The sequence below is a fragment of the Lolium rigidum genome, chromosome 4 (genome assembly GCF_022539505.1).
Source record: "Lolium rigidum isolate FL_2022 chromosome 4, APGP_CSIRO_Lrig_0.1, whole genome shotgun sequence".
In the NCBI taxonomy this organism is placed as follows: Eukaryota; Viridiplantae; Streptophyta; class Magnoliopsida; order Poales; family Poaceae; genus Lolium; species Lolium rigidum.
This window is the reverse complement of record NC_061511.1, coordinates 103,588,589-103,612,037: the sequence shown is the minus strand read 5'-3', so window position 1 is coordinate 103,612,037 and position 23,449 is coordinate 103,588,589. Positions and strand designations below refer to the sequence as shown.

The 23,449-nt window shown below is 45.0% G+C and overlaps 1 pseudogene; it reads right to left on the bottom strand.

The window, feature by feature from the left end:
- Positions 1–20,591: 20,591 nt before the first annotated feature.
- On the bottom strand, positions 20,592–21,501 carry LOC124647401 (annotated as a pseudogene).
- Between the last annotated feature and the right edge of the window lie 1,948 nt (positions 21,502–23,449).

Here is a 23,449-nt window from a genome sequence, read left to right as displayed (position 1 = left end):
TACTCTTGCTGTCGACAATAAAGAACGCCGTAGGGACGGTTTTCCTTCCTACGGTTAGATCCACATTCAGCACACCTTGTGCGTCAGATGCTTGGCCGTTGAAATCGCTCAGTGTCACATTGGTCTTGATCAGATCCGAGCTGGAACGTCCCAACCGACGTAGCATGGAGTATGGCATGATATTAACTGCCGCTCCGGTGTCTACCAACATCTTGTTGACGAGGCTGCCCATCGATGTAACCTCTCAAGTACGGGGCCTTCGGATGCACTGTAACTCCTTTCTTGTGGCTTCTCAAAGATGACCGGCCGTGGGCCGCAGATCCAATTGCGCCACGGGTGCTTCATATAATCTTGGAGCGCTAAACTCCGTTGGAAGAATGAAGACCATGTTTGTGCCAGCCGATGTATCATCATCGGCTTTCCTCTGCTTGGGGCGCCACTCTTTCCTTTGTGGCCGACCTTCTTCGTCCAGGGTTCGCTGAATTTTGGCGGCCAAATCAGGCCGTGCCTTCCTCAGTGTGTGCAGGTACAATCTTTCAGCTTCTTCCAACCCGCGTAGACGCTGAACCCTTCGCTTTTGGGAACGGCTGAGCCCATCAGGGCACCACCTGGGCCGATGATACTTGTCTTCTTCATCATCGTCCTCTAGTTCCTCGAGTTCTTCTACCCGAGCGGACTCAGCATGCTTTTTCTGAGGCGGGAGAGGCCCTAGACGCTTGAACACGGATACGTTAGCTGCATCCTTCTTCCTTTGTTTGCATTCTGGGCAGTTCTCGATTGTTGGCAATCGGCTCATTCCTGAGTCCCAGCAATGTTTGAAGAACGGACAGTCCCAGTGCCTATCCATGTCATCCTGCTCCCTTGACCTCCCTTCAGCGTGACGATTGTATCCGCCGTTGTTTCTATCACGCCGACGGTACCTCCTGTCCTCTGCATCAGACCGACAAATTCTCTCATCATCTACGCCGTAGCGCCGACGTCGGTCGTACTGTTGCTCATATTTGTTGAGGAGATGCACGGAGAGTGGACGTTGATACCGCACGCTTCTCACTTCCTCCTCTGTCAGGTACCGTCTGTCATCATCTTGGGGCCGGTCGCGTGGATCGGCCTCCTCTTTATCCTTGCCACGGGAGTGGCTGCTCTCTGCTTCATCTTTGCCATGGCGGCTTGCAAGCCCTGCCATGTTGACACCAAAGGAGAACTCTGGCTGGTATATGGAGTGGCTGAGATCCACCATGTTGACGCCAGGCAACGGACGTGAGTTTCCATTGAGCTTGATACCGTGCGAACGGGTCTTCTCGGAAGGAGCCGATGAGTTCGGCTTCGAGGATTGCCTTGATCTCGTCGTGCTTCTTCTTGAGTTCGTCAGGCAGATCCTTGTACTTGGCCGGAGTGTTTTCCGCCATCTCGGATGTAGATGGCGATGTGGTGAATGTCGAAGGTTGTCCCACCGGGCGTGCCAGAATGTGTTGACGTCAGAAACCCCCTGGCGGGCAGAGACGGGCAACACAGTAGAGCCGGGAACAACTAGGGCTGCGGCTGGCCCAAGTCCCTCAGAGCGACGGCCCGCAAAGCCTCCTGGTCACACGTCCGATGCTATCGCAAGGGCGTGCCACCTGACCTATACATGGTCAGGAAGGTGTGGATGATGCCTCGCTTAGTTTCCTGCATGGCATACACGTAAACATTAAATACGAGCGTCGATCGGCTCTCAGGTTATCCTGTGAATCGGCTCAAAGAGCCGATCCACCCATGATTCGAACGAGGTGTCCGAATATATGGTGGTCCTGCTTGATCAAGATAAAGCTAATTAGATCTACGACGATTTAGGGTTTTCACCGCATAATCGGATCATCCTACTCACGATTGGGCCTCGCGCTCGCGCACGGTGACCATAAGCCGATCCTAGACAGGGCCTAAAAACCAACACGAGGTTGATCCCCGGAACATCCTTTCTAGGGCTAGCAAACGTCACCCTACACGCCGCTGGATCCTCCAACCATTTGTAGGGCCTAACTATTGCGGATGTTAAACTAATCCTTGATGAACAAGGAGCAACCGTAACGGATCAGATCTACTAAACTATGATCAAGCGGGGTGCCGCCCCTACACCTAAGATAGATGTAAGGGCGGCTAGATGTGCAAGGGTTGCATAACGAAAGCATATGATTCTAAGAACAATGCTAACCCTAACACACCTAAGATAACTACGTTGCTCGCCATCAAAAAGGCTTCAGCACGAGCAACGCATGAACAACGTGGGTAGGCTTGTGCTTGCCTAGATCGCAAGGCGAGCATGGTGCTTACCGGAGAAACCCTCGAGACGAAGGAGTTGGCGATGCGCCGAGATTTGTTTGTGTTGAACGTTGGTTGTTGTTTATTCCATAAACCCTAGATACATATTTATAGTCCAGCGGACTTTCTAACGTGGGAATAATCCCCACCGTGCACGAGACAAACTCTACGATACAATCTACTATAATTAAAGATACACGGGCACCCTAGCCCAAATTCTTCGTGCAAGGCCGCTTCAGAGATCTTCCACATGTAATCTTCCAAGCCCATCTTGATCGCGGCCCATCTCCTGATTTAGCCAAAATCTGGTGATAACACGACTGTATCATGTATCGCAAGGAGCACATGGACAAGACCAAATGTCCTGTGTGTGAAGCTGAACGGTACAAGAAAGGGAAGAAGAAAGCTCCTCGGAAAGTTGTGTGGTACTTCCCGCTCGCCCCCGGCTTCAACGGTTCTACGCGGACCGCAAGGAAGCAAAGCTCATGCGGCGGCACGCAGAAAGGAAGGAGGCGGTGTTGAATGATAAAGAGCGGATTGAGCACCCGGTGCTGACGCACCCTTCGGATGCAAGCCGGTGGAAAGCATTAGACAATGAATTCGGAAGTTTTGGGGCAGATCCCGAAACATCGAGGTTGGGTGCGAGCACGGACGGATTCAATCCGTTCGGAAACCAGAGCAGCACACATAGCACATGGCCCGTGTTTGTATGGATCTACAACCTCCCGCCCTGGCTGTGCATGAAGAGGAAGTACATACAGATGAGTATGCTAATTCAAGGGCCGAGGATGCGCCATGAGGATGCGCCGGCATCGAAATATGTGTGCTCCAAGAAGCTGTTTGATTCTCAAGAAACGGCTGAGGAGGAAAATCCTGAGGAGGTCGCCACCGCCGCCGTCAAAAATATGCTGAGCCCAAACACACTCCGTGCTACGGCCACTACGGCGATGGATGGTCCAGCACTACAACCCAAGAAGAGGAAGAGGGCAAATAAGAAGGACGCCAAAGACAAGGCGGCGGCCAAATCAAAGGACAAGGTCCCACTCCTTGAAAAGTTGCCAAACAATTGGCGACCTCTGCATCACTTGGGTGAACCGATGCTGCCGGAGCATGTCCTGAATAAACTCACCCCGGATATGAGGAGCTTGCATGAGAGCTGTCGGGCATGTGGAGAACATTCTTCTCAAATCAAAAGATCCTGCTTACCCTCTCTTCGTGGCGAAGGTGCCAACTGGCATGAACTTCGTCGAGAAGTACCCCGCGGACTTGTGCTTCATCCGGTTCAACGACATCTTCAGCATCTATCGCATGCAAGCGCTCCACTTTAGTGTGGTTCGCCTTGTTGCTCTTAGCTTGTCTTCCCAGATTGTTAAGGAGGGGACGCCGACCATCGCGATAATGGACCCCTTCTATATGCGGGAGAGCATCATCTGCAACTTTGGGGATCGCGCGATTGCCACCCAGCAGGTCGAGGATTTCATGCTGGCGAACATTAAAAAGGGCGCCATTCTCATGCCTTACTTCCCCGAGTAAGTAATCAATCGCTAGTCCCCCATCACCATTCTATCCTATATCTCCATTTGCATTTCCAAAGGTTAATCCGTGTGTTTTCCGCAGAGACAAGTTCTGCACCCTCATCGTCGTGCACCCGCAACACTCGCATGCGAGTCTATCTCGACTCGGGTAGGGACCGCAAGAAAGACTACACCCACATCGGGGCCCTTCTCAATGATGCTCTCACCGGCTTCGCCAACAAGGCGAGGCCCCCTCAAAGTAGAGAGGAAATCCCGAGGAGGCTTGGTCTTAACCCACACAACCAACTTCCCCTGCCTCGGGCGATCGACGCAAGACAATGGGATGGACGCGTGGTACGCCATCCTTCGGATGCGAGGAGTACATAAAGTACGCGAGATGACATGTTGCTGCCGAGAGAATCTCGGAAACAGGTTTGCAAACATGGCGGATGTCCACGATAGAGAGATTAGAAAGAGCTGGGGTCGCATCCAGCAGTTCATTTGCACGGTAATCCTGCAGGATGTCAACGCTAGGTCTGGCGAGTTCTTCTACGGCTACGGTCTACCACCTAATGACGAGATAGAACTCCGCTTGGAGATGTCGCATGATGAGAGGCCGTTCAACTCGCTTGAGGGCTGCCGTCCATTCCCCCCTAGGCGTACAACCTGATCCTACGACGGGAACACTTGCTAAAGCTTGAACGATATGTCCTTGAACTTCCGTATTGTAATAATTGCTATATATTCCAATAGAATCGACTTGTTGCTTTTATTTAGTTGTATGAATGTGCATGTGAACATGTGTCTATTGTTTCATTTACTTTGCTATATATTTCAAGATTATGGCGTAGATAGCTTAATAATTATTTGCATTACTTGCCTCGTATTTGGAGTTCGCCGATGATTAGAATGTTCGGTCACTCGTACACTCGGGGGTGGAGCCGGTGAGCCTTGGTGCGACGGCCACAAGTATCAATCTCTTGTGCATCCTACCTAGCCTCACCGACTCCATCCCTGGATGTTAATATTTGTTTCGGTCGACAAAGTATGAGGCACGCTATTTAATTCGTACTACTTGTCTTTTATTTGAGTTCGCACTTCTTAATTGCATTGGCGAGATGATTAAAATGTTCGGTCACTTGTACACTCCGGGGTGGGGCCGGTGAGGCTTGGTGTGATGGCCACAAATATCAATCTATTGTGCATCCTACCTAGCCTCACTGACCCCATCCCTGTATGTTATTATTTATTTCGACCAACAAACTATGAGGCACATGCTATTTAGTTCATACTACTTGTCTCTTATTTGAGTTGGCACTTGTTCATTGCATTGGTACTAACGTTTTACTTGTCTTGTGCATGGAGATGCCGACGACATATGTCGTGTACAAGGGGAGGGTTCCTGGAGTCTACGACTGCGGGAGGACCGTCGGAGACAGGTGCACCGCTTCGGCGGCAACGGCTACAAGGGATACCCCACTAGGGTGGAGGCGGAAGGAAGATACGCCCGTTATCTAGCGGGAGAGATGAGGGACATGAGGAGGAACCGGATGAAGACCATGGCCTTCGTGATGATGGTCATCGTGACCATGTTGTTCATGTTCTATGTGATTGTAGTTTAGGTTAGGAGCTACATTGTGAGGTGTATGACGACACATGTGACGACTACCGAGACTTCTAACTTTATGAAACTTAGTCCTTTGGTGTTGCATATGCACATGTGTTGTATGAATCAACATTCCGGAACGAGACTTGTGTATTTGTGTATTGATACCGAAATGATACTTAACTCTCTATGTGCTTCTCATATTGCATGTGCTGCTGTAAAAATATGAACTGTGTTGTAAATATATACTGCTGTCAAATATGTATTCTAATATGCTAGAAAAAAGCTGAAAAAAGAATTTTCGAATTTATTGCCGGCGCACCTAAATGAGCTACTGCCGACGCACGTGGCATGCGCCAGTGCTGGAAGCACTCATTGCCGGCGCAGCTGCTGGTGCGCCGGTGGAACTTGTCCTTTGTCGGCGAAGCGGCGATGGCGCGCCGGCAGTATCCGTCCTATCGCTGGCGCACTGCCTGGTGCGCCGGCAGTGGCCAGTTATCACCGGCCCGTTCGCACCGGCGGGCTCATGGTGCGCCGGCAATGGGCCATTTAGGTTCGCCGGCGGTAGGCCTTTTCCTTGTAGTGCATAGATGAACAAATAAGTACTACTCTCAAACACTCTCTTGTTGGATAACAAACACCATTCATTGTGTAGGGCTACAAGAGCTCCCTCAAGCCGGAGTAAACAAGCTCCACAACATCCGGAGTTCATATTAAAGTACCCTCTAGAGTGCATAATAGACAAGAGTAACATCTACATATTCATATAGATCACACCATGGGAGAGAGAGAGATGAACCACATAGCTACCGGTAGAGCCCTCAGCCTCGGGGGAGAACTACTCCCTCCTCATCATGGGAGACAACAATGGCGATGAAGATGGCAGTGGTGTCGATGGAGATGGACTCCGGGGGCAATTCCCCGTCCCGGCGGCGTGCTAGAACAGAGACTTCTGTCCCCCGAAACTTGTCTTCGCGATGGCGGCGGCTCTGGAACTTTTCTCGTATCGTGGCTTATGTTTTAAGGGTTTTCGTGACGGAGAGACTTTATAGGCGGAAGGGCAGCCTCGGAGGGGTCCCGAGGGTCCCACACCATAGGGGGGCGCCCCCCCCCCTTGGCCGCGCCGCCATGTGGGGTGGGGCCCCCTTGGCTCCCCTCTGGCCCCTCTTCGGTGCTCTGGAACCTTCCGTGGAAAATAAGGCCTTGGGCTTTCGTTTCGTCCAATTTCGAGAATATTTCCTGTGTAAGATTTCTGGAACCAAAAACAGCAGAAAACAGGAACTGGCACTTCGGCATCTTGTTAATAGGTTAGTTCCGGAAAATGCATCAAAACATCATAAAGTATGAACAAAACATGTAGGTATTGTCATAAAACTAGCATGGAACATAAGAAATTATAGATAAGTTTGAGACGTATCAAGCATCCCCAAGCTTAGTTCCTACTCGCCCTCGAGTAGGTAAATGATAACAAGGATAATTTCTGAAGTGACATGCTACCAACATAATCTTGATCAATACTATTGTAAAGCATATGAGATGAATGAAGTGATTCAAAGCAATGGTAAAGATGATGATCAAACAACTGAATCATATAGCAAAGACTTTTCATGAATAGTACTTTCAAGACAAGCATCAATAAGTCTTGCATAAGAGTTAACTCATAAAGTAATAGATTCAAAGTGAAAGGCATTGAAGCAACACAAAGGATGATTAAGTTTCAGCAATTGCTTTCAACTTGTAACATGTATATCTCATGGATAGTTGTCAACATAAAGCAATATAACAAGTGCAATAGGTAAACATGTAAGAATCAATGAACACATTTGACACAAGTGTTTGCTTCTAAGATAGAGAGAAGTAGGTAAACTGACTCAACATAAAGTAAAAGAAAGGCCCTTCGCAGAGGGAAGCATGGATTACTATTTTTGTGCTAGAGCTTTTATTTTGCAAACATAGAAACAATTCTGTCAACGGTAGTAATAATTCATATGTATTATGCATAAGACATCCTATAAGTTGCAAGCCTCATGCATAGAATACCAATAGTGCTCGCACCTTGTCCTAATTAGCTTGGATTTACATGGATTATCATTGCATAACATATGTTTCAACCAAGTGTCACAAAGGGGTACCTCTATGCCGCTCGTACAAAGGTCCAAGGAGATAAATCGCATTTGATTTCTCGTTTTTGATAGATCTCAACTAAGGACATCCATACCGGGACAACATAGAAAACAGATAATGGACTCCTCTTTAATGCATAAGCATTCAACAACGAGATAATATTCTCATAAGAGATTGAGGATTAGTGTCCAAACTGAAACTTCCACCATGATTCATGGCTTTAGTTAGCGGCCCAATGTTCTTCTCTAACAATATGCATACTCAAAACATTTGATCATGATAAATCGCCCTTACTTCAGACAAGACGAACATGCATAGCAACTCACATGATATTCAACAAAGGTGTAATAGTTGATGGCGTCCCCAGAAACATGGTTACCGCTCAACAAGCAACTTATAAGAAATAAGATACATAAGCTACATATTCTTTACCACAATAGTTTTTAAGCTATTTTCCCATGAGCTATATATTGCAAAGACAAGGAATGAAATTTTAAAGGTAGCACTCAAGTAATTTACTTTGGAATGGCAGAGAAATACCACATAGTAGGTAGGTATGGTGGACACAAATGGCATAGGTTTTGGCTCAAGGATTTGGATGCATGAGAAGTATTCCCTCTCAGTACAAGGCTTGGGCTAGCAAGGTTGTTTGAAGCAAACCCAAGTATGAACCGGTACAGCAAAACTTACATAAGAACATATTGCAAGCATTATAAGACTCTACACTGTCTTCGTTGTTGTTCAAACACTTTTACCAGAAAATATCTAGACCTTAGAGAGACCAATCACGCAAACCAAATTTCAACAGGCTCTACAGTAGTTCTCCACTAATAGATTTAAACTACATGATGCAAGAGCTTAAATATGATCTATGAGAGCTCAAAACAATTGCCAAGTGGAGAATCGAGGGAATTTTTCCAACACCTAGGAAATGCTTCAGTGCGAGAAACACCTAGGAAGTTGATGTTGTGCGAGAAACACCTTCTGCAATCTATCAACTGCAGAAAACTGTAAAAAAACATTCATCGATATTATAACATTTATATAATACTCCAGAACTCATAGTAAATGCACAAAGGTATAAAAAATAATACATTCTGCAATATTTGTCAGTACCTGCCTATGTGTCATATGTTAGTGATGTATAGACCCCTTTACTGTATATTTCTAGTGTATGAGGGCTTCCATGCATATTGTATCACATGTACATGTACTGGCCTTTGGCCTAAATGAATACTAGTTGCTCATTCACAACATGGTATCAAAGCATCCTTTCGTGCGTTGTCACCGAAGTATAGTCTCTTTGTACATGTAAACATAAAATAAGCGAAAGTTAAGAAATCTAGTTTCAGATAACCATAAAGCCCACAACCCATATAAATATTGGGTCAGGCAAAGGCATACCATTTTGGCCCAAAGTGGAGAATCAAGGGAATTTTTCCAACACCTGGGCAGTTGCTTCGGTGCCAGAAACACCTGCTGCAATCTATCAACTGCAGAAAACAGTAAAAAGAAATTCATCAATATTATAACATTTATATAAATACTCCAGACCTCATAGTAAATGCGCAAAGGAAGAAAAAACAATACATTCTGCAATATTTGCTAGTACCTGCCTATGTGTCATCCTTTCGTGCAGCCTCCTTTCGTGCGGTGTCATCCTTCCCTCCCCGGATCATCTGGTGTAAATCCGACCCCAACTCAAGCCTACCCATGGCACTTGTATGTTCACCACGATCACAACAGACAACCTGAGTTCCGAACAACAGAAGAATAAGGAGGTTTCGTCTAAATAATTATGGCGAAAGAAACTCAATTTGACAAGTTAAACAAAGGACGCAAGCATGACATGAGCACCAAAAACTTAAAAGATTTGCAGTTTAAGATGATTTAGAAATGAGAAGCGCGAGAGAGGAACTTGCCTGCAGCAGGAAGATAAACTCTATTTTCCAACTTTCACAGTCTAATTTAGCTCTACTGCTTCACTGCTTCGGACTAACCTGGGCGAGCCATCACCCCGGTCAGCGCCACTGCTACTGCCTTGTAGACCAATTTAGCTCTACATGCTTATTTTCCCGCTTCCAAGGATTAATCCTAGGCAAAGGGATCCCTCGAGCTTAGGCTTTTGTAGCGTTGAGCCTTTCGTGCGATGTCACCGAAGTATAGTCTATATGTACATGTAACACAAAATAAGCTAAAGTAAAAAAAATCAGTCTATATGTACATGTAACACAAAATAAGCTAAAGTTAACAAATTCATGAATCTCTGCTGTCACCCAATCCCCACAAAAACCCATCCCCAATCCACTAGGTAGGGGTAGAGTATTGGGGATTTAAAAAATTAGCTCTTACTTTCATAGTCCAATTTAACTCTATTGCTTCACTATATAGAATCCTGAACTAGAACCTCAACTTAGATATACAAAATTATGTCTTGTATATGTAACAATTTGGCATATAACATAATCAACCCTCCAGAATGTATGTTTGTTCTCGGATCGGCACTTAATTGCCTTGGGTGAGAATTAGAGTATAAACTCAATGAAGTATCTTCTAGTGCTATCAATAAACCTTCTAATGACCAAGAAAATGTAAATTTGTATTTGCAGCAGGTTTCCAAACTAGCATGATTAAGCACAAAAAAGCACAACAGGCGACCCTAAAAAAACTAACAACAACTTATAGGAAACAAAAACAGAGTAAACTTAGATATATTGAAACCCTACATCATCTGCATGATGGCCAAACCTAAAGAACTACCTTGGAGTCGGCAAGAGGTCGGGGACGTCGTCTGATGTCTACGGGTGCTTCTATTCTTATAGACAGTGTTGGGCCTCCAAGAGCAGAGGTTTGTAGAACAGCAGCAAGTTTCCCTTAAGTGGATCACCCAAGGTTTATCGAACTCAGGGAGGAAGAGGTCAAAGATATCCCTCTCAAGCAACCCTGCAATCACGATACAAGAAGTCTCTTGTGTCCCCAACACACCTAATACACTTGTCAGATGTATAGGTGGTGCACTAGTTCGGCGAAGAGATAGTGAAATACAAGTAGTATGGATGTATATGAGTGGTAATAGCAATCTGAATAAAATATGGCAGCGAGTAAACATGCAACGGAACGATAAATAAGCGGTGTTTGCGGTATTGGAAACAAGGCCTAGGGATCATACTTTCACTAGTGGACACTCTCAACATTGATCACATAATAAATAAGTTCTCTTCCTTTGTGCTACATATACTCTTGTTTGATAATGAACACCATTCGTTGTGTAGGGCTACAAGAGCACCTCAATGCCGGAGTTAACAAGCTCCACAACATTCGATATTCATGTTTAAGTAACCTTAGAGCATAATAGATCTTTGCAATTTAAACCGAGTACTAACATAGCATACACACTGTCACCTTTACACTATGAAGGGGGAATAAATCACATCAATACTATCATAGTAATAATTAACTCCATAACCTACAAGAGATTATGATCATAACCTACGCCAAGTACTACACGATGCACACACTGTCACCATTACAACATGAAGGAGGAATAGACTACTTTAATAACATCACATGAGTAGCACATAGACTAATAGCGATACAAAGCTCATCATATGGATCTCAATCATTCAAAGCAATTCATGAGATCATTGTATTGGGGTACAGAGAGAGAGAGATTAACCACATAGCTACCGGTAGAGCCCTCAGCCCCGGTGGAGAACTACTCCCTCCTCATCATAGGAGACAGCAGCGGCGATGAAGATGGCGGTGGTGTCGATGGAGATGCCTTCCGGGGGCACTTCCCCGTCCCGGCGGCGTGCCGGAACAGAGAATTCTGTCCCCCGAATCTTGGCTTCGCGATGGCGGCGGCTCTGGAACTTTTCTCGTATCGTGGCTTTTCCGTCCCGAAGATTTAGGTCAGGGAGCTTCTTAGAGGCGAAGAGGCGGAGTCGGAAGGGTTACGGAGGGGCCACACACCAGGGTGGCGCGCCCCCCTCTCTGGCCGCACCGCCTTATTGTGTGGGGGCCCAGGGCCTCCCCTCTGGCCCCTCTCCGGTGTTCTGGAAGCTTCGTGGAATTATAAGGTGCTGGGCGTTGATTTCGTCCAATTCCGAGAATATTTCCTTACTAGGATTTCTGAAACCAAAAACAGCAGAAAACAGGAACTGGCACTTCGGCATCTCGTCAATAGGTTAGTTCTGGAAAATGCATCAAAACGATATAAAGTATGAATAAAACATGTAGATATTGTCATAAAACTAGCATGGAACATAAGAAATTATGGATACGTTTGAGACGTATCATCATCCTCGAGTACGGACGGTTCTGAGATGGAAAACGGCCCGCTGTTAGACGCGCCCTGGAACGGAAGATCCCACGACGAGTGCTTCGGCATCGTCTTCCTCCTCGTCTCCCGATACACCTTCTGCTCGGCGTCAGCAGATCTGGCAGAGGACGAGACGACGGAGAAGGAAGAGCCGCGGTGCACTCTTAACGCTGGATGCGTTCTCTCCAGGCGAAAATATCTAGGTTGGGGAGAGGTATCGCTCCAGTAATCTATGACATCTCCGCCGTCTCCGCAGCTGCCGTGTCTCCTCCAGATGGGGGAGAATAGAGTTAGTGCTGAACTGGGGTCTCGCGATGCTCAGAGCCAGGGGCTTGGGTACTGGGCAGTAGTGGGGAGAAATTTACAGATAGCCCCAGTATAGTTGCACAAAACACACATATTTTTGCACCTATAACACCACATTTTGGGGTATTACGTGCATTTCTCTTTAGTAGGGTTTAGGTTTGCCATTTCCGGAGCTTTGGGATCTTTTTTGCGGGTAAAATAGGAACTTTTTTGTCATTAGTAGGGTTTAGGGTTAGAAGTTGAGGTACGTGCATTGAAGTCGATGGGAATGTGCATTGAACACTTGGTTACAATATGGGTAATAAAAAGTAAAAATAAAAGAATGGCTAGGGAAAGACCTAGAAGGGTCCAGAGCTGCATTTAATCGGATGATGGGATTACAAATTACACCATAGAGTATGTCAACAGAAACACAAAATACAATCAAGCGCTTAGCGTTTACAAAAAGGGCCCTAACAGGCAGATGTTACCATGGTAGGTTGTTGTGCTCCATGCATGACAAAACTACAAAGAAAAGATCAACCATCTGTACGAATGGCAAAGCCGGTGAATTGGGTGAACTAATCATCCTAGCTAATACATGTGTTAGTGCAAACCAACTAGTCCCAATGTTTCTTGCGGACATGTGGCGATGTACTTTTTTGTGAAAACAACCTTAGACATTTTTTTTAAGTTACATGTCATGTTGTTATTAATTTACCCAGTCGTGCCAACCTAGCTAGCTAAAGCCATAACAAGGTCACATGTAACTTTGCAATGTTTTTTTTTGCAAAAATGCATCCCATTTGTCTGCGCCATAATCATTGGGATTAGCTAGATTTGCACTACAACAAATGTTAGCATTACTTCACCCCATTTTGCAAGAAGTGGGACTAATTTCCACCTACCGAAAAAACTTCCAGGACTAGGGGTGTATTTAGCTCTTATTATTACAAATGTATCTCGTGTTAAGGGAACTTTTTTGAAATTTAACAAGCAAATACTTCTCTTCCCGGAATGTGCATAATCAGATGGCGTGTTTATGATTTGTAACAAAAGACATATAAAACGAGAAATTCATATAATGATGAGAATACTTCAAAATTCTTATAGGATTCCACTGGATCAAAAAATTAACATGCACAAATTACTCGTTTTATCCATCTTTTGCACAAAACACGAACTATACATGTAATGATTTGTAGCATAGAGGTCCAAATCTAGAAATTAGCAGGTTAACCCCTTCAATTTATCTTGTAACACGCATTTACTTCTATATATACATTATATCAAAATTTCCCATATTATGTATGTCGTAATTTTTCAGCTACTTTATTTTTAAACTTTTAAGAAAATTTTGAAAATTTCATAAAATTCGTCTGAATTTAAGAAAACTGATAACTCTTAGATCTCATTTAAGAAGTGAGTTTTTTTAAAAAAAGTGAAATTCCTAAAAAGTGGAGTGAACTTTCCAGAAAGTGTTGGTGGAGGTGGGTTAATTTGTCGGTTGAGTGGGTAAGTTAGGTTTAGAATATCTATTCTAGAACATCTTGGTTTATTTTTTGGTTTATGGTCTAGGGTTTAGGTAATTTAGGGTTTACTTTTAGTATCGTGCTGCTAAGGATTTGAACCAATGTTTTATTTACAAGTCTGGTACCATGTGGAATTGTTACTGCGAGCATGATCTATATGGTATGTAAGATTCAACCAACAGATCAATCTGTAAGTGGAAGGAAAATCTATATATTCAGCTAAAGTCCTGAGCCATCCGATTTCATCATGATTCGTGCACATCAATTGCAATTTGGATTGCATATGAGTTTTTTTTGGGGGGGGGGGGTTGCAAGTAGGTGGTTCGCATGTGATACTTTTTCAGTTGGAAATGGGAATGGAACAAAGAGAAATGCTCCCACTTTAACCAGAGATTATTTCCAGTTGAAAATGGGAATATGCAATGGTTTGAACGTGTGCTAAAATCTCGTGAAATGGAACGGCTGGACGACCCAATATTAATATATATAGTCGTTGCTCGGTGGAAACATGTTTGCATGCATGTGGGTTGGAGAACGAAACAAACTGACCTATGCATGTTAATTTGCATGCAGGTGATGCGGTGGAAAACAAAGCAAATGGGAATGAAACTAAGAAAAATGCTCCCACTAAGTTTCACCATAGGGAATAACATACTATTGGAGAGTAATTGGTGGAGGGTTACTTCTTCTAATTAAATAAATGCACATAGCTTAGGAATATTTTTTAGCGTCCAATGAGAAATTGTCTGGTGGTGATGCAAAACTAGCCTTTTAATTGAAGGAGGTAGTACCAAATTCCCATTCATTCTTCGGCATCCATCTACACTCTTCCTCACTCATTCCGCAGCGATCCCTCCCACCCCTCCCCCTCCACACACACACACTTAGTAGATCTACCTCCCACGCATAGACGTCGGGAACCATACGGAGACCAATCACATCATTGACCATGGCACCACGAGTCTGGAAGTTGTCTACACCAATGAAGAAGCTACTGTGGAGCGAATCCTAGCCATGTATGAGAAATGGCCCGAGAAGGAGAAGAACAGGTTTGTTGGACTCGACCTCGAGTACACCCCACGTAGCACGTGCAAGCGACAAGAGATGGCCATCGTGCAAATCGCCATGCGGCAGCATGTCCTCGTGTACCACTACAGGAGTTCCTTCAAACATTGTCCGGCTCTGAACAATTTTTTGAGCGTAAGGGTATTACTTTCGCGAGCGTTGACACTAGGAACGACAAGGTCATGCTTGCCCGTGCCAAGATGCATATTCCTGAGTTGTACCACGTCGACATCCAAGATATATTCAAGACCCGGGTAGGAATGGCTAATCTAGCAGAGGCCATCATCGATGGGTCCTACAAGAACATGAAGACAAAGTTCTCATCTGACAAGCACGACTTATGGGAGACTAAGCCACTCTCCCCGATGCACCTCGAGTACACAGCAAAAGACAGGTACGTGAGCTACGAGTTGTACCGTAGGATCCTTACCCTCGAGTTGTAATTATGTAGAAATATAAGTGCATGTGTGTCTATTCTATGGTGACCACTAGTACGAGTATTTCAATTTCATGTGAAGGAACTGGTCCAGAATGTAATTTAGCAAATTATGTATGGAGCTTTCAGAAATAATCATGGTGATCATGGGTTTGCGAAAAAATGTATAGTACTACGCTAGGTGGCCATTCGATTGGTAAAGTTCTCATGCTAATTCGCATCGGATCCTTACCACTACTACTACTGCCAGGAAATGGTCAAACACACGCGCAAACACGAGCAAGAAATCATCTGCACAACGGGCCATAAATGTATCCTCTCCTCTCGGGCAGAGCAGATACGGTAGGGGTCACATTGTAGTGCAGAACTTGAGCAGGTACGGCAGGGGTCACGTCGGAGTGGAGAAATTGAGCAGCTACGCTAATGCACAGCCTCTCTGACAGACCATGCGCAGCGATCTCAGGAACATGCGCACCATGAGGCCTGTGAGATCCACGCTTTCAAGTTCATTCGGTGAACAACCTTTTTGTAAGACTGGGGGAAGAAATAATAAGCCTAATTATTATAGACATAAAGAAATGTTTGACAAAAAAAATTAGTAAAAAAATAATTACATTAATTCAGAATGCACACCACAGACATTATACACTTTCGATAATACAACAAGTCTCTGGCCGGTCCGGAAGATAGGTGAAGAGTATATTGGTAGCAAATTTTGATTCTACAACTTCACCTACATATGCTTCAAAAAATACAACTTCACCTACAGTTTTACTCACTCATCCCGCCGGGACAAGATAAAGTACGGCAAGCACCTGCCGTACGTGATCTTGGTCCCGACGGGATGAGCTCTCCGACGGTTATCACCCTAGACACGGGCTGCCGATTTTTCATGCACTGTCACCGAAGTGTAATAATTCACTCGTCCAGAGATCCGTCAATCTTGTGCGGCCAGCCAGCAACAATGCGTCGCCTGCGCTTCTTCCCTAATAAATCTTGTGCAGATGATGCTTGATGAACTGTATTCAAAATTGTAAAGTATGAGCGTTCATAATACCAAATTCATATACTGTACATAATACTTAATATGTCTCCTGTGCACCGTTAGGGCTGAGGCGTTGGGGAGTAAAAAACGGGAAAACTTTCTACGTAGTAGTACATAGTTTAGCACATCTACCCATACGATCCAGTACATACACAAAAGTCAAAATGAGACGACTCCAAGCTTAGACCTATTTTGTCTACTCATAGTAGTAAGTACACCGTAGTAGTATATATTTTCTTAGCTGTTGTAACCATCGACTTTTTTTTCATAATATAACCATCGACTTTATTTTGAATCTTGCATACCAAAAGTTTAACGCCATCATGATTTACTTGTCGTATGGACTAAGCCATCGCAAGAGAAAACAGTGGCGAACATTGTAATCTAGCTAGTTCTTCGGCTCGACGGCGGTTGCACGAGTAGTAGTATATGTATGTACCTTTGAGTACCCGGAGTCGCTGTGCTGTCGACGGCCGTCAGGTCCTGCGAGGACTCGCCATCTCGCCGACCTTGCCTTCTCTCCTCGGTGCAAGCTACAGCTGTGGTGCTGATCTACGCCGGTGCTTGTGAGCAATGTCACCTATAGTTTCTGGTTGTAGCAGTGCAATATAATATATAGGCAGAGTCAAATCTCAGTGAGCCCAAATCTTGCGGAAAATATTCTTTGACCATGCCTCTCTAACATTTCCTTGACCTTGAATCACTGAAATGTGGGTCGCACCGTGTGCGGAACCCGGCTGGTAATTAACCAAAGTCAGGAAAGGCAAAGTTAGAGAATCCCCTTCGAAATCTTGTGATGTAGGACCCGCTTGTCGGATGATACAGCTGCACATAGGCTTCTGCAGGAGTCCTCCTCTCTCAAAAACTCTCAGCTTGTGAACACATCTTGGGGAAAATATTCTTTGACCCTAACTCTCTAACATTTCCCTGAGTTTGAATCACTAAAATGTGGGTCGCACAGCGTGCGGGACCCGGCTGGCAATGAACCAAAGTTAGGAAAGGAGAAGTCACAGAATCCCTTTCGAAATCTTGTGATGTAGGGCCCACTTGTCGGATGATACAGCTGCACATAGCATTCCGCAGGAGTCCTCCTCTCTCGAAACTCTCAGCTTGTGAACACATCTTGGGGAAAATATTCTTTGACCCTGCATCTATAACATTTCCCTGACTTTAAATCACTGAAATGTGGGTCGCACAGCGTGCGGGACCCGGCTGGCAATGAACCAAAGTCAGGAAAGGCGAAGTCACAGAATCCCCTTCGTAATCTTGTGATGTAGGACCCACTTGTCGGATGATACAGCTGCACATAGGCTTCCGCAGGAGTCCTCCTCTCTCGAAACTCTCAGCTTGTGAACACACATGCAAGGGCACTGCAGTAGGTCAATAGTCTAGCCCTCTGACATACATCAGGAAGTCAGGATTGGACAGAGATGGTGCGTAGAAGAAGGAAAAGATTTACTAGCACCTCTCCTGCTCGGGTGAAGCGGGAGACATGCATCACCTTTTTGGATGATGTTGATTGGTGTCCCTATAGCTTTTGTCAGCACAGGCTTGCGCTGTCATTGCTCACTTGCATACGAAATTTCATAAACCAACCATTTTGATTAAAAGCATTTGTATTGGAAATTTGTAGAATAAACCTTATAGTGCTCCGATTCATATTACTTGATGATAATATAGATGTATCTGGACACATTTTAGTTATAGATACATCCATTTTAGCATCAAGTAGTATGAATCACAAGCAGTAGGTTCAGAAGTTTTTCTTGTATGGTTATTTTATTTCAAGTATTGATTTCCGTACTAGCTACTATTCTTCCAAACAAACTTTCAATTACGCTAAATTTCATAGTAAATCTAACGCATATCCATGGTGGAACCAAACAAAAGGTTAGGGTTATGGTTTAGGGTTATGGTTTAGGGTTAGGGTTAGTGTTAGGATTTAGGGTTAGGGTTAGGGTTATGGTTTAGGGTTAGGGTTATGGTTTAGGGTTAGGTTTAGGGTTTAGGTTTAGGGTTTAGGGTTTAGGGTTTAGGGTTAAGGTTAGGGTTAGGTTTAGGGTAAGGGTTAGGGTTTGGGTTATAGATAAACCTTATAGTGCTCCGATTCATATTACTTGATGATAATATAGATGTATCTGGACACATTTTAGTTATAGATACATCCATTTTAGCATCAAGTAGTATGAATCAGAGGCAGTAGGATCAGAAGTTTTAATTTCTTGTATGGTTATTTTATTTCAAGTATTGATTTCCGTACTAGCTAGTATTCTTCCAAACAAACTTTCAATTATGCTAAATTTCATAGGAAATCGGACGCATATCCACCCATATGTATATACCTCTATTTCATGTGGTGGAACCAAACAAACTATGTTTAGGGTTAGGGTTAGTGTTATGGTTAGGGTTTAGGGTTAGGGTTAGGGTTTATGGTTAGGGTTAGGTTTAGGGTAAGGGTTAGGGTTACGGTTTAGCATTAGGGTTTTTTAGGGTTATGGTTATAGATAAACCTTATAGTGCTCCGATTCATATTACTTGATGATAATTAATATAGATGTATCTGGACATATTTTAGTTATACATACATCCATTTTAGCATCAAGTAGTATGAATCAGAGGCAGTAGGATCGGAAGTTTTTCTTGTATGGTTTAGGGTTAGGGCTAGGGCTAGGGCTAGGGCTAGGGCTAGGGCTAGGGTTAGGGTTAGGGTTTAGGGTTTAGGGTTAGGGGTAGGGTTAGGGCTAGGGTTTAGGGTTTAGAGTTAGGGTTATAGATAAACCTTGTAGTGCTAGGGTTAGGGTTTTGGGTTAGAGTTTAGGGGGTTAGGGTTAGGGTTTAAGGTTTAGGGTTAAGGGTTTTTTAGGGTTAGGGTTATAGATAAACCTTGTCGTGCTCTGATTCATATTACTTGATGATAATTTAGATGTATCTGGACACATTTTAGTTGTAGGTACATCCAATTTAGCATCAAGTAGTATGAATCAGAGGCAGTAGGATTCGAAGTTTTTCTTGTATGGTTATTTTGTTTCAAGGATTTATTTCTGTACTAGCTAGTATTCTTCCAAACAAACTTTTCAATTACTCTAAATTTCAATGGAATCTAACGCGTATCCACCCATATGTATATACCTCTATTTCATGTGGTGGAATCAAACTAACTATTGTTAGGGTTAGGGTTAGGGTTAGGGTTTGGGTTAGGGGTGGGGTAGGGTTAGGGTTTAGGGTTAGGGCTAGGGCTAGGGCTAGGGTTAGGGTTTAGGGGTAGGGTTAGGGTTAGGGCTAGGGTTAGGGCTAGGGTTATGGTTTAGGGTTAGGGTTAGGGTTTAGGCCTTAGGGTTTTGGGTTTAGAGTTAGGGTACACGTTGTGTTAATGGGAGGTGAGGTGGGGTAGGTGAGATGGGATGGGATGCATGGGGCAGGGTGGGGTCATTGTGGGTCTGGTATGTGGTGTTGGGGATTGAGGGGAATGTGGGTGTTTAAGTATTACTTCTGCGGGAGATGGGATGGGGTGGTAATCGGGAGGTGGGGTGAGGTCAATGAACTTCAAAAAAATGTAGTGAACTTCCCCAAAAAATCAATGATCTTCGAAAAAACGAAGTGAAAAAATAATAAGTGAACTTAAAAAAAGTGAATTTCCAAGAAAAAATAAAGTAAACTTCGAAAATATGGACAGAACTTTCAGAAAATGAAGTGAACTTCCAAAAAATGAAGTGAACTTCAAAAAAGAGAATTTCCAATAAAAAATAAAGTTAACTTCGAAAATATGGACAGAACTTTCAGAAAAAGAAGTGAACTTCCGAAAAAATGATGTGAACTTCCAAAACAAGTGAAGTGAACTTCCCAAAAGTCTAAGTTTTTTTATTTTTTATAACTATTTTTAAAAAACACAAAAATCATTAATGGTTAAACAAGTATAAAAGAGTATATAAAAACATAACTTTCAAATAATCTAAAACTTTAAAACTTTATAAAATAAAAAATATTTGAAATAAAAAATTATTCAAAAAAACTAAATTTTAGAAATTTTAAAAACTTTGTTTTAACAATACAGAAACTATATATGCGGGGACGTACATATCTTGGATTTTAAGGTTCTTAATAACAAATCTAACAATTGTTGGCCCACATGTCAATGATGACGTGGCATCCATGCTAACAAATCGATATGCGGACATCCGTTTAGTTTTTTTAGCATGTAGATGAGTTATATGTTTTGGAGGAAATTTTCCATCCATTTAAACCTCACACGCAAGCAATAAAGCATTAGAAACTATTTAATCGCGAACAAACGCAAGCAGTCGATCAGAAGCTCACACAGATACAACCGTTTCTCTATGCTACCTAAGACAGCCAGAATCCTAGCATAAGTTAACTCGAAAGGTAGGTGGCCACGACAGCTCTAGCACGTACTCCAGCTCGACGCCCCCACCCGGTAGCATGACCGGCGAGGACTGAGAGCTCGTCGGACTCTTTGTCGAATGCAAGAACGTAGTTTCCGACCGACCAGTGGGCGAACCGCTTGTTGCTCCCGAAGAAGCTGATCGGTCGTGCGGCCGTCCAGTAGTCCTTGCCGCATAGCACCCTGCTGCTACTCGCGGTGGCGCCGCAGGAGGTCCAGCGGCCACCAGAGGCGGGGGACAACACATAGGTCTTGGCGATGCCATTTTGATAGAACGCGCACATCACCCTGAAATTTGACAGACTGATGCGCGCCCTTGCGTCCTCACCGTGGAGCAGGACGGCAGCGACGAAATGGCTTCCATGGAACCACCCCGAGGGAGGGATCGTCATGTAGCAACGTGCCAGGGGGTCGCAGACGATGGCACGTGATTGCTTCACCCAAGCCCATCCATCTTCGGCGTGGTGGAAGTCCAGAAGGAGTAGGAGGCCGCCCGAACGTCGGCGAGCTCCCATATGAGCTCGTCGTCTTTCATCCGAGGGAGGAAGTCGACCGCCAGATTCCTTGCGGCGGCCTCCGTCCAAGGTGGCCGGGCAGAGGGAAAAAGACGGGATGACGGCCAGGCATACGCCAACCGTGTGTGCGCTCGTCGACGAGGTAGCTGCCGGCGACTTTGGTGGACGGCGCGTCGTGGAGAGCGCAGAGGACGCGGAAGCTCTTGGCCACGATGATGTGGCGCCAGCGCCTGCAGGTCACAGCGGCGCGGACTATGTCCACAGGCTTGTTGAGGCGCACGAACACGAGCCCAAGAAGTTCGTCCGGGATGGCGTCAGCCTTGTCCTCCATGGCGGATTTCTGGTTGGGGTTATCGTCCCCCATCTCCGGCTGGACCTAAAAATTTTTTTGAATATCGACCGGGCAGCCCGAGTTGTAACTTACAAGTGAAAGTTATAAGTGGAGACGTCAATTTTTTTCGAACAACGGAGTGTTTGACCATTTGCACGCGGCACGGCAGATGTACAAAGGAGGAGATTGTTTTACCAATGGTACTACGGCATATACAAATGGTAAGTAAATTTTCCTCCTAGTCCCCTACACAGAACGGAGGTCGCAATGGAGTACTCTAGTGAGCATAGACTTGACTTGCCTGGTTAATGCTTGTCACGCCCAAGTGAATAGTTGAATGGCCCGTCGTATCATCCGTTGCCGCCCGACAAAGAAGCCGCCCTATGTATGTTATTGTTTCTGCCTTGTGCATAGAGATATGCACGTACAACCCAGGTTTCCGACTAGCGGTGTGCCCTATTTGGTAAAAAATTACGTTGCATTAATATATAAAATTTCCTTATTTCTTCCACTCACATATTGATATGTTGGTTGAATCTTACGTACCATCTAGATCATGCATGCAAAAACAATTCCACAAGTATCAGACTTGAAAATCAAACACTGGTTCAAATCGTTACCAACACGATAGTAAAAGTAAATATGTATTTCCTCCCTAAAATAATATCATCCACGCACGTTTGTATGATGTCGCGATATGTAAAAAATTATCCTCCCTGAACCCTAACCCATAACCATAAACACTAGTTAACCCTAACCCTAAACCCTAATAATAAACCAAGAGGCTATATAATAGATATTAATTCTCTCTATGTATAGTGGGGCTATACTACAACCCCTAAGAGGTTGTATAATAGCTTTAATTCTACAAACCCCTCGCTAAATACATTCTAAACCCGACTCACCCACTCAACCTATAAACCCACCTCCGCCAATACTAAACTACCCTCAACCTACATTCCTCGCACCCACCGCAGCCTGCCCTCCTGCCAGCCTCACCCACTCCGCTTTCAGCCACACACCCCCACTGCATTATGGCACCACACTGTAGGATAACGTAGCATAGAAAACAAAAAATTTCCTACCGCGAACACGAAATCCAAGCCAAGATGCAATCTAGAAGACGGTAGCAACGAGGGGATTATCGAGTCTCACCCTTGAAGAGATTCCAAAGCCTACAAGATGAGGCTCTTGTTGCTGCGGTAGACGATCACTTGCCGCTTGCAAAAGCGCGTAGAAGATCTTGATCACGGCGCCACGAACGGGCAGCACCTCCGTACTCGGTCACACGTTCGGTTGTTGATGAAGACGACGTCCACCTCCCGTTCTAGCGGGCAGCGGAAGTAGTAGCTCCTCTTGAATCCGACAGCACGACGGCGTGGTGTCGGTGGCGGTGGAGAACTCCGGCGGAGCTTCGCTAAAGCACGCGGGAGCTATGGAGGAGAGGGGGGTGGCTAGGGTTTGGGAGGGGGTGGCCGGCCACTCAAGGGGGGCGGCCAGGTTGTGGTCTTGGGGTGGCCGGCCCCCTCCCCTTGGCCCCTAATTATATAGGTGGAAGCCCCAAGTGTTGGACTACAAGTCTCCGAATAAGACCCGAACCCAAAACCTTCCATGTGATAGGGAAACCTACCCAAGGTGGGAATCCCACTTGGGTGGGATTCCCCCCTTCCATGTGGGGGGGTGGCCGGCCCCCATAGGGGGAGTCCACTTGGGACTCCTCCCCCACTAGGGTTGGCCGGCCATGGAGGTGGAGTCCCGGAGGGACTCCACCTTCCTTGGTGGTTTCTTCCGGACTTTTCTAGAACCTTCTAGAACCTTCCATAGAACCTTCCGCATCATTTTAATTCACATAAAATGACATCCTATATATGAATCTTATTCTCCGGACCATTCCGGAACTCCTCGTGATGTCCGGGATCTCATCCGGGACTCCGAACAAATATTCGAACTCCATTCCATATTTCAAGTTCTACCATTTCAA